General features: G+C 35.3%; 1 non-coding gene across 1 annotated transcript; it reads left to right on the forward strand.

Moving 5' to 3' along the window:
• Nucleotides 1–5,041: 5,041 nt before the first annotated feature.
• Nucleotides 5,042–5,113, forward strand: Trnah-gug. Its single transcript has one exon. It is a non-coding gene; the product is annotated as a tRNA-His (tRNA).
• Nucleotides 5,114–12,284: the final 7,171 nt, after the last annotated feature.

Consider the following 12,284-nt stretch of genomic DNA (forward strand, 5'->3'; position numbering starts at 1 on the left):
ACACCCTGTAGAGTTCACTGTGAGAGTAGCAGCGCTGAAAGAGTAATTTTTTGTTGTGATTTTTATGGGCAAGCGGACCAGCGTTTGCATTTTGCCATACAAAATACTCTTTCAGTGCTTCTACTTTCACAGCGAACTCTTTAATATGTATAGGGTATACTATACACCTAAAAGTATTATCACTTAGTTTTAAGGTTATATGTATAATATACCTGTAAGTATATTATACATATAACCTTAACTTAAAAAATCCATAAAAGAGAAATGCAGATGTACCTACTTACGTCTGTCTATGACCAGTAAATGTTAAAACCGCAGGACAGATTTTATAAAATTTGGCATTATTATACAATGAGCTCCAAAATGGAAATTGGATATTTTTATGATTTATTCTCGAAGAATGTATTTATAACCTACCTACTGTTTATAAAAATTCAGTGCAACAGAAACAGATAGACGGACAGATAGACAGACAGACAAAGAAGTCTTAGCAAAAATATTTTTAATCTTTGGGTACGGAACCCTAAACAGATGAATGTAATGAGAAACGTAACATTTATTTTTGCGTCTATAAAATTTTAATCTCTTCAGAAGTTTTTAATGGTGGACTCTCAGACAGCTTAAGTTGATGACTCTCTGCTCTACATCGGTTTACAAATTATAATCTTGTAAGTATATTTATTTTGAAGAAATAAATACAAAATTTATTTTAACCCTTTCTTTTATTTAAAATTAATGTTTACAGAAGAATACGAGAACGGTCTATGCCGTGGCAAAAAGTACTCGTATGTCCTAACTCCTATCCCGGTCAACTCTATTAGACTACACTGCCATGAAAAATATTAACTGGTGAAATAACCCAATGTAAATATCGCTTATAAGGCTGTTCCTATACCTGAAAATAACTCTGAGCTCTATGTCGTTATTTCTGAGCGGTACAGGTGGTACGCGGTGAGGTTTAATAACTTATAAATTGCCTGATAGACGTACGAACTTAAAGTACGCGGGTTTTAAGTTCGCGAACTTACTCGGCTCGCGTCGGTGACATACGAGGTCGAGGATCGCTCACACTGGATTACCATGCCCCCAGGCTCGCGGCTCGCTGCTCGTGGCCCTTTGCTGACACACAGGCGATTAAGATCGTCAAGCCAAGTCCGCGTACTTACTAGTTACTACTCGCACGTCTGTCACCCCCTTAAGGGTTGCGTTGCGAGCCATGGCTTTCCGCCTCCGCGCTGGAAAAATGTACAGCGTTCATGGGTAAATTATTAATAATCAAGATGTGAGTGGATGAACAGGGTAAGTAACACGAAAAAACTTCTCTTTTTTTGTTTTAATGGAGGCTTTAGGGCCGGAAAAAAATATTTGAAATAGAAAAAGTATGGATTATATGTGTAGCCAGATATATTAGCTTGGTTATGAAGTAGATAAGTCACAGGTTTTATTAAAATAATTAGGGAAAAAATGAGTTATTGTCCGTATGTTACGAAATGTTACTTGTTCGATTCTTCCACTCACGTCTTCACTTATCTGTATACGTATACAAAATGAATTACACAAGTAGCGTACAGTAACAACTAATAACCTACATTACTTCTACAACTTTTGGCACAGATTACTAAATAGTTGGGTACTACGTAACAGCTATCGGCGAATCAAAGTTGCACTGACTTTTAGCACCACCACTTTAGAACACACTTAACAACCACACAAAAAGTTATAACAAAAACTAATTAACCTCTCCTCTATTTCTCTATTGTGCAATCAAGAGGAAAACTACAAGAAAGTATATTGTGCTGGTTATTATCAGGAGCGTAATTAGCAGAGATCTTCCATCACAAACTTCCCCGATCTCGTTATAAAAATATGGAGTACCCCTGAGGTGCTGTTAGAAGTTTTCTTAGTTTTTACACGACGAAGTGTTTATTTTTAAGATTAAACCTGTGTCGGTTTTATTTTAACTTTATTACGTTTAAATATTCCCTAATAAGGCTTATATTTTAACGCAATCAGAATAATTACGAAACGTATTTCATCAAAATCATTTTATTGATTGAGGGGTGAAAAAAGTTTTTTTTTATGCAAACGAGCAAACGGGTCACCTGATGGAAAGCAACTCCCGTCGGCCAGGGACACTCGCAGCATCAGAAGAGCTGCAGGTGCGTTGCCGGCCTTTTAAGAGGGAATAGGTTAATAGGGGAGGGTAGGGATGGGACGGGAAGGGAATAGGGGAGGGTAGGGATGGGACGGGAAGGGAATAGGGGAGGGTAGGGAAGGGAAAAGGGTAGGGGATTGGGCCTCCGGTAAACTCACTCACTCGGCGAAACACAGCGCAAGCGCTGTTTCACGCCGGTTTTCTGTGAGAACGTGGTATTTCTCCGGTCGAGCCGGCCCATTCGTGCCGAAGCATGGCTCTCCCACCTATGAATCCCACGTATGAAGTATATTTACTTATAGAGTTCCCTAGAACATTTATTTTATTACTTTCAAGCAAATTTTTGTGAGTAGCTTCTTTTTGATAGACGAACAACATTTTTATCTGCGAAAAATCTCGAAAGTGATAGCAGAGATAGAAAGGATTTCATACTTTGATTTGATGGTCCCAAACTACAGATTGTTCTATTTGTAGGACAATGTAACTCTTAAATTGTATAACTAACAACTTATCAATATATAAAATATCAGCTCGTCTTGGTTCCGTTTTAGGGTTCTGTAATCAACAAAACTTGGTTGACTACGGAGCCCTAAAACGGAACCCTAGCAGATTTTTGTATATTGATAGGTATAGAGATACTAATAATTATTATCTATAGTATAGATTCTATACTAATATTATAAAGCGGAAGAGTTTGTTAGTTAGTTTGTTTGTTTGAAGGCGCTAATCTCAGGAACTACTGGTCCGATTAGAAAAATTCTTCGATAACCCATTTATCGAAAAAGGCTGTAGGCTATATTTTATCACGCTTAGACTAATAGGAGAAAAGAAATAGAGAAAAATCCCGTGGAAAAAACAGGAGAAATTGTTTGAAACGGCTTATTTGAACGCGCTAATCTTTTCAAAAAAAAGTTTTCAAATCGGACCAGTAGTTCCTGAAACTACTGGTCCGATTTGAAAACTTTTTTCAGTGTTAGAGCTAATTTATCGAGAAAAGCTATAAGCTGAGACTAATAGGAGCGAAAAAATAGAGGAAAATGTGGAAAAAACGGAAGAATTTATTTAAAATTGCTTATTATCTTAAGAAACTACTGGATTTTTATGTTATTTGGCACACATGATGAAAGAATAGACCACGTGAAAGGATATACGGTTTCCGTGACATTTCTAAATAACGCGGGCGAAGCCGCGCGGAACATCTAGTAGCTATATAATTTAAGAGCAAAATTGTCCTACAAATACAACAATATGGATTACCTTTAAGCTAACAAAGATAGTACCTTTATATCTCTGTTAGCTACCACTTTCAAGACTTTTCGCAGATCAAATGTTGTTCGTCTTATCAAAATGAAGCTATACTCACAAAAATTTGCTTCATAGTAATAAAAAAATTGTTCAAGGGCCTGACTAAAGCTGTTGTCCGCAACCTAAGAAGGTTGCGGACAACAGCTTTAGTCACAGTTCCCTTGAACAATTTTTTTGCAGCCCCGCGACAATTTTTTCTCATTAAACCCCGTTTATTCAACGGAATAAACGGGGTTTAATGGGAAGACTCATTAAACCCCGCTTATTCCGTTGAACCCCTATATTTTGCTACGATATAAACTATCCTGTTTTCCTGAGACTCAAATTTCTCGATGCTAGATTTCATACAAATAACTTCAGCGGTTACATTATCCAACACTTTCTCATCTCTAATATGAAGTATGCACCCTGCACAACCTTATTTCAACGGGGCTGCAACCTAAGCCTTGCTATGATTTACAGGACAATTTATGACCCCCAAATGGCCTCATAATGGGTATATGGGACGCTATATGACGCCAGGTGGCACAGCCTCCTTATTGTGGACACAAATCATTTTGGCACGCAACGATTGGCCCGTACTAACGCAATGTCTATTCTAAATTTGATATTGACAAGTAACAACGACTATCTGCGACGCCTTATGCCCTTGACATCCCAGACATTTTGGCTAGCCTATAATAAGAGCTCGATAGCGATGTTAAATGATAGAGACAATTATTTTCTACGTGTTCGGTGACTAAGCTGAAGAAGGCAGCGAACGCGATACTGTAGAGTGTATGATGTAGAGTTGTGGTAGAGTGTATACAATTGTCTCCAAGTTTGTGAAGTTGTATATAGCATATCCAAACGACGTAGATCATGGGTAATTAATAATTACTAGAGATCACCCAGTGGTCTAAATTAGACCTTAGTTTCAACGACAATTAGGACTATTATCTATATTTTGTAAAAAAAATATTGACCTTATCATAATATTTCCTTCAACTCTTGTCTCTGGGAGTCAGCTGATCTGAGACTGGCCGTATAAGCATTGTCTTATAGTATCTAAGATTCAATAAAAAAACTATAATCCATTTTCAATTTGTCACCTTGTTGTCAACAGACTATAACCGTAAATAAAATTCGTATGTATAGGCTTGTCACTCAAAAATCTGTCATTTTTCCTAGTGTGTGTGTTTTAGTGTGTATAAAGTTTTATTTGTTAAAAAAATGTATGATAAAAGCATAATTTCAAAATAATATTAGCTCGATGCACTCCTTCACCATATAAACTATAGCTGTGCAAAATTTCATTCACATACGTTTCCCCATTTTTCATCAAAAGGGATACAAAGTTTTTGGCTCACGTATTAATATATAGATAGACAGATATAGGTACACGTTCCTTATCGTTTGGTCTATCTATTGGTCTAACATTAAGAGGCCTTATAAAGTGACCGTTAAGAACTCTTTTAGCTAATATAATGTCCAACATCAATATCTAGTACAATTTTGTAGTCAAATTGCGCAAGCGACAAGTGAAAGTATACCAAGAGGAATGGCTACTGGTTATTGACCAAAGCCTCTATATCTCCGACAGCCGTGATCGTCTAGTGGTTAGGACCCTACGTTGTGGCCGTAGTAACCCAGGTTCGAATCCTGGTCACGGCAGCCGAAATGCTGTCACGGCGGAGATTAATTTTTGGGTAGTTGATTGGCTGTTCAAATATGGCTATCGGTATTAAGTAAAAGTACATTTTTAAGGGTTTCATGTTAGGCCGGCTGCATACATATTACATACGTTTTCCGTATTCGGAAATCCGAACCGAAATCCAGAATTACCTGCCGCACACGTTCGTTTTTCTCCGTACGGAACCAATTCCACACGTACGTTTCAAGTGCAATACTGGCGCGATCGCGCTTGAAAAAAAAACGAACGTGTGCGCTAGTTTCACGGAATTCCGAATTGAAATTACGTGTTAGGAAAACGAACACGGAAAACGTGCGAATGCGGCCAGCCTTATTGTACTCCAAATTCACGAAAATCGACGACGACGTTGAGTATAGCCTAATATGGTTTCGCATTGCAACGTGACGCGATCGATGTAATACGATGTATTTTTAAAAGAGTCATTCGAAACTATCAAATATAATAAAATCTTATTATAATATCATTTCGATTTATCGCAGTTGCGTAATACTCTAACTAAAAAAATCCCCTAAAACTGCTCCCTCGCCGCGAGCATTCACTTGTAATGTAACATGTATGTAACATTCGACTTTGGGCATTCTATAGCTAGTTGATGTTAGAGGTTATAAACACTATCAAGGTGCGCATTGCAATGCTCGCGACCTGTAACGTTACATTTAGTACACTAGATTGTCTGGCAGAAACTACTGTTAGCAGTAAGACCGCCTATTTGTTGCTATTGCTATTGAAGGTTCACATTGAATTGACAGTTTCAATTTTTGATTAGGGCATTAAAAACGTACCTACTTATTGCAATTTGAATGCCATGGCATAGTGTCCGGTTATTGATTATTCTTATGCAGTGATCAAATCGACGCCCCCACCGAATAATCGGACAATCGTAAAAATGAAAATGTTTAGGAGAGCCGAAAAACTGATTTTTGTTAGTAAGTCCGTCGAAAAAAAAGCATCAAAGACTTTTTATATCTCAAATGAAAGCTAATTTTTTTGCCTATCTTGCTATCTTAACAATTTTTAATTACCACCGAAGGTTTTTATTTAATAAAGCAAAACGCAACTTATCGTTCTGGAGTGGGTCAAGCTCTGAACATTATTGTCTATTGCATGATTATTCGGGTAATTTTGCGTTTCGACTTCAATAAAATGCACATATAACATCTCATTGCAATATTATTCGGGGAAATTGTTTGGGATAAGAATATTGGTAAACACCTATTACTTTACTATTCGGTGATTAAAAAATATTGTACACTTTATAATTATAGTCATTGTCGTTTATTCCAATAATTTTCTACTATAGGTAAAATAAAAATAATATGTATTTTTATTTTAATACATTCATTATTTGATGACATAAATGACATTCTTCCAATCGAAAGAGCTCTTGGTTAAAAAAACACTCTAGAGACAGGCTCTATTAATTTAGTAGTATTTATGATCATTGTAGTTAATTAAAATGTTAATCATAACCCTCATCTCCACCGGAGTACCAGAGTTGGTGTCACAATAATTAATATCATATTATGTTCTAATAAAATGAATGATAATGGAAGGAAATTGCTTTAGACAGTCTTCCGAGAGCATCATAGGCCTTTCTTAGATGACGGTGCTTAAATCGTCGACTTCTGTCTACATCGTAATACAGTTCAATGTAATCAGGATCAAAACTATATTAAAAACTTCTCAAGTTACAATACAATACAATATTCACACAATACACTATAACAGCACATCTTATATAGCTAGCAATCGCATTCCTAATTAAATACTGAATTGGGTCCCATTAGGACCTGCAGGACGACTTCCACGAATAATGACAGCTGTTTGCAGTGCGTAAAACTGTAACAAGTGCTGTCGTGACAGTTTTAAGCACTTCTTAGGAGTCTTTGAGAAAGAAGAAGATATTTAAATACGTTCTCGTTAATTTTAAGAGGATACCACAGCGGCTAGAGAAATGAAAAAAAAGTACGCGTAATATCTATAGCTGTCTCCCTTACCTCAAGCCTATACCGCAGAACGCGATAGAGACAACTGCAGAAAATCCAGAAAATCAACGATTCGTTGTCCCCTGATTCCTTCTCCAAAACTTAACCGATTTAAGTACTTTTTTCATTAAAGATTAAAAAAAGGCTTGAGCTGTGTTCCTATGTTTTGCTTTTTTTGTATAATCTATCCAAATCTGTTTTCTGGACGTTTGAACACAGTGGAAAATCTGGCCATTTTTTTGGGTTTTTGAACGTTCATATCTTATTTAATAATTAAATTATGAAAAAAAGAAAACATAGGGACATTGTATTAGTGGCCGTAGATATTCAGGAAAAAAATTATAACTCTACTAGCATTATCCAGGGAGGAAACAGGGGACAACGTTTGTATGGAAAAAATGGCGGTGTGGAATCCTCTTAACAGATCTCGCTGCTTATCGGTCACGATTAGTTTATTTTGTAGCAAGTATTGCCCATACATCCTTGTTTGTAAGAAAACCCGCATGTGGATTACAAATATCGAAATAGATTATGATTATATCTCCTGAAAACTGAAGAACACGGATTCCTTTAATAGCCGTATAGTATAAAATAAAATTATGAGCAATGTACCTAATTTAACGATTATTAGGAAGGACTTTACCACTTGATGTCTTCCAAAACGACGACGTTCTTACGTCTATGACGACTTAAGACATCCAAAAAAGCTAGCCAGGGACAGTCAGACGTTCTTATTTATTTAATGAAGAAAGTCTGACAATTCCCGACTCTTGGGTCCTGTCTTTTGCGATGACTGATCTGATGCTTGTCTAAAACTGGAGGCTGAAGGTGGGTGGACTGAGATGATCACTGCGATATGATGGTCGTCCGACTCAGATTCTACAAGTTGTATAAAATAAAAACCCAACCAATATGCCTTTATGCCCCAAAGGTGCACCGAAGACGCCCTCTATAGGTTATTGAACCACATCAGAAAGAAGAGAGAGAAGGAGAAAATTTCTGTTGTGGTATCGCTGGACAGAGAGGGGCCTTCGACAATGCTTGGTGGCCAGCTGTAAAGGTTCGGTTAGCCGAAGTTAGGTGTCTGGGGAACCTAAGGCGGGTGATCACTGGCTACCTGAGTGGAAGGAATGTGAAAGTGAGATGCGCAGGAGTGGAAGTGTGCAGTAGGCATCAATTTATTTACCCGAATAGTCATGCAATAGTCGTTTATCGTCATTTCGTATTTTTTCGCAATAGCTTATTGCCCAGTTTTTGGTGTAAAATACAATTTTAAGTATTGTTATGGAATAAACACATAATTTTTTATATCTTTGTAAATATCCAGAGAAAAATTCTGAAAAAAATTCACATGATGTATTTTGACTTCTAGATGCCAAAAATCGCATAACAGCAAAAACCCCACAATAGCACATTGTCTGATTATTCGGTGGGGGCGTCGAAATCCGTTTTTTTTTTTTTGCAAAATTGCATTCCAGTGCTCGTTTACATTATTCCGTAGTAAACCAGCACTGGATTGGATCACTGTATTAGAATAATTTAAACCAGCTATTGCACCTTAACGGTTAACCTCTCCCCCCTCTTAACTCTAATTAGTAATTACTATTAATTTATATTCATTTATATTAATTTATTTTATATTTTTAAAGCGTAGCGAATATATCAATGAAATTACTATAATAATAGATAAGGATTAAGAAATCGTTATCAATCTGTTCGTTTTGAATCAACTGATATGCGTATTTAGTTAATTATCAATTACGTTTAATTATTGTTAATCAGTAATCACTTAAGTGTGAAATTAATTACGGTCGTTCATGTTCGCACCTATGTTTATCATCAAGAAGAAATTGTGTTAGGAGATCTGACATTGTAAGTCTGCTTTAACAATGGATTTATTTATATGATGAAATACCCGATAGATGTTGTTCTATGTTAGTAATAAACATAGAAAAACATCTGCAATAAATAAAAACAAAATCTATTATTTACCATAGAGAATATTATAAAGCTTGATTACGCTGTATTGCTTTTAAATTTTTAAATTTGTAATAAGTCTGTTCTACCCCATGATCATGAAGCTAATATACAAATGCAATTGACGATCATTTCAAACGTGGAACGCAATATAACCCTTAAACGGCGTCGATTTTACCTTGTTACGTACGAGGTAAGGTGGGGTCTCGCGCGCCCCATTGCCCAGTCGCGGCAGTTCCTCGGTTTGTTATCGAATTATGTTTGCACGGTCGATTTGCCGACGTCGTTACTTCGACGACGAGCAAATTGACCTGAAAGGTGCGCCCAAATTACACTTCCTAAGAGTTTTGTGACGATGTTAACAATTTCATCGTTGCGAATAAAAATAGTGCGGTGTGGACTGTGGTATATATTTTTTCCTCCTATAATACCTCTTTCGCTTATTGGTATATAACCTAAGTGGCAGGTGGCTACGGCCAGGCTTTAACTTTAAATATTATACTACTTACTACATTTTACATTCCATTCGGAACGTGCACGTCAGTAGTGACATAATATTTCAAATGAAGTTTTAGGGGCATGTGTCAAAAAATAAACAACAATAGTTTGTTTATTTTGTAAATATTAAAGCACTTAAAATATATATTATATAGAACAATAATTAATGGTATTTGGGTTATATTTATTATATATTTAGTTAAAAACTACTTGTGGAAAATGAATATAATCATAAAAAATTTAGAGTGTAAAACACACAATAAGTTTCAATGCCCAATCTATGCTAAAAGGAAATAAATTGTGTTAGCAGGACATGTAAGGGATGTAGAAGAGCTAAGAACTAATGCCAATAAAACTAATGCTAAACATTTGGATAAAGCAAGTCTAAACATTTTTATTCATTCTTACAGATAGATAATAATGATCGGGTTGTTGCTGGAGTAAAATGCAGCTGCATTTATACTACTTACTACATTTTACATTCCATTCGGAACGTGCACGTCAGTAGTGACATAATAATTCAAATGAAGTTTTAAATATGTGTCAAAAAATAAACAACAATAGTTTGTTTATTTTGTAAATATTAAAGCCACATTAAAGCACATAAAATATATATTATATAGAACAATAATTAATGGTATTTGGGTTATATTTATTATATATTTAGTTAAAAACTACTTGTGGAAAATGAATATAATCATAAAAAACTGGTTTTGAGAGTGTAAAACACACAATAAGTTTCAATGCCCAATCTATGCTAAAAGGAAATAAATTGTGTTAGCAGGACATGTAAGGGATGTAGAAGAGCTAAAAACTAATGCCAATAAAACTAATGCTAAACATTTGGATAAAGCAAGTCTAAACATTTTTATTCATTCTTACAGATAGATAATAATGATCGGGTTGTTGCTGGAGTAAAATGCAGCTGCATTTATAACCAAAGTGGCAAGTGCAAACATATTGCTGCTTTAATCAGTAACAAAAATACGGGCAATACTTTCGCTTTCTTTACCCCCTCCACTCACTTCGCACGCTCCGAATACTAGCGTCGTTTAAATCGAGAATAACACAGATTATTTTTCCGACCCAAATATCGACCAATAGAATTGCACCATTCGACGTCACGTGGTACAACCTACATGGTATTATTCTGATAATTTTTTGAAAATTTTCTCTGGTAGTTGCTATAATATATAAAAAACAAATTCTAATTCTATTGGCCGACTTAGAATTCCGACTGATTTTTTAACCTGAAAAACTTGACTCCTTCATTTGTTTGCAACGAACCTATCGGGAAATACCCGATAATTTTGAAGCTCTTGTGGTATTATAAGTGAAAATTATACTTAGTCTAAAGATAAAACCTGAAAATAAAAATCCAGAATACAGAATAAAAGTTTAGTAATTTCCCTCCAAATCCGAAATAATTAAAAAGTAGCCCGAAAAACTTTTAATAGACTTTTCCGAACTTTGGGGAAAAAGCGTTTTGTAAACTTAATTCGTATATTGGATGTGCGAGCTCTGTTAGTGGCATTAAAGTATGTTAATTTAAGTGCTTATCTCTGATGAGGGCTTATACTTAGTTCAAGGAACATATTCCGAAATATAAAAAAATAATATATTGTGTTAAAATAATATAAAATTATATTATTTTAACAGCGAAAACAATGGTCTACTTGTCTTCACCTGGCACATAATAATATTATGAGAAGCCATTTGTCAGATAAAGACAGCGGATCACGAATAATTAGTAAATAATATTATATTTATTATTATTAACGTTTGGTAATTATCTGCATTATATAGTAAGAGAGTATAGTACCAATAGTACTATGATACGACGATGAGACGACGTTATGTACGCTACCTAGATTATACTATTGTTCATTATTGTGTGTTTAATAAAGAATTTAAATTTGAATATGGAGTTGACAGTTACTCGTTTAACCGACTTCATAAAATCGTTAAAAACGTATTATTTTCTAAACTGCATCCTCTCTCGTATGTGAATTGTAACACGAAAATGGCGTAATAAGTACACCCGCTTTATTTTAATTACACTCCCACTCGCGGATGCAACAGAGTAACAGTTTTATCCCGCAATTATTTTAATTCGCCTCTGCAGCTGGATAAATGAAGGTATATTCGAGAACGAGATACCTCGTTAAAACTAGCGACTCCCTCACTCACTCATTAGTATTTGCACTTCATTATTTGTTACACGTTTTAAAGGTATATAGCTGATGCTTTGTTTCTTAGTGATAGTGATATTCGCTTCAATGATAATTTAAATCTGCTCCTGGCTCCATACGAAATTGATTAATGAACAATTTTCTAATACGTGAGTCGTGAAGGAAACTGGAAAATATGGAATTGATCTAACTACTGGAAACTGCTCGACAATCTTTAATGAAATAGATAAACACAAATTTTCCAGCACTTAACGGGCTGATGATGATGTCAGCTTTAAAACAAAAAAATGGATCAAAATCGGTCAACGCGTTTGGATGGTACGATATATATATACAGACAGACAGGTCAAACTTATAACGCCCCTCTTTTTTATCGGGGGTAAAATTCTTAAAATTATGTACCCAGCTCTCACTTTTAAATAACATTCAAAAGTATAATATTCAAATTACAAAGTCAAAATGCAGAATAATCAATGTCC

This window comes from Aricia agestis, chromosome 1, assembly GCF_905147365.1.
Source record: "Aricia agestis chromosome 1, ilAriAges1.1, whole genome shotgun sequence".
In the NCBI taxonomy this organism is placed as follows: domain Eukaryota; kingdom Metazoa; phylum Arthropoda; class Insecta; order Lepidoptera; family Lycaenidae; genus Aricia; species Aricia agestis.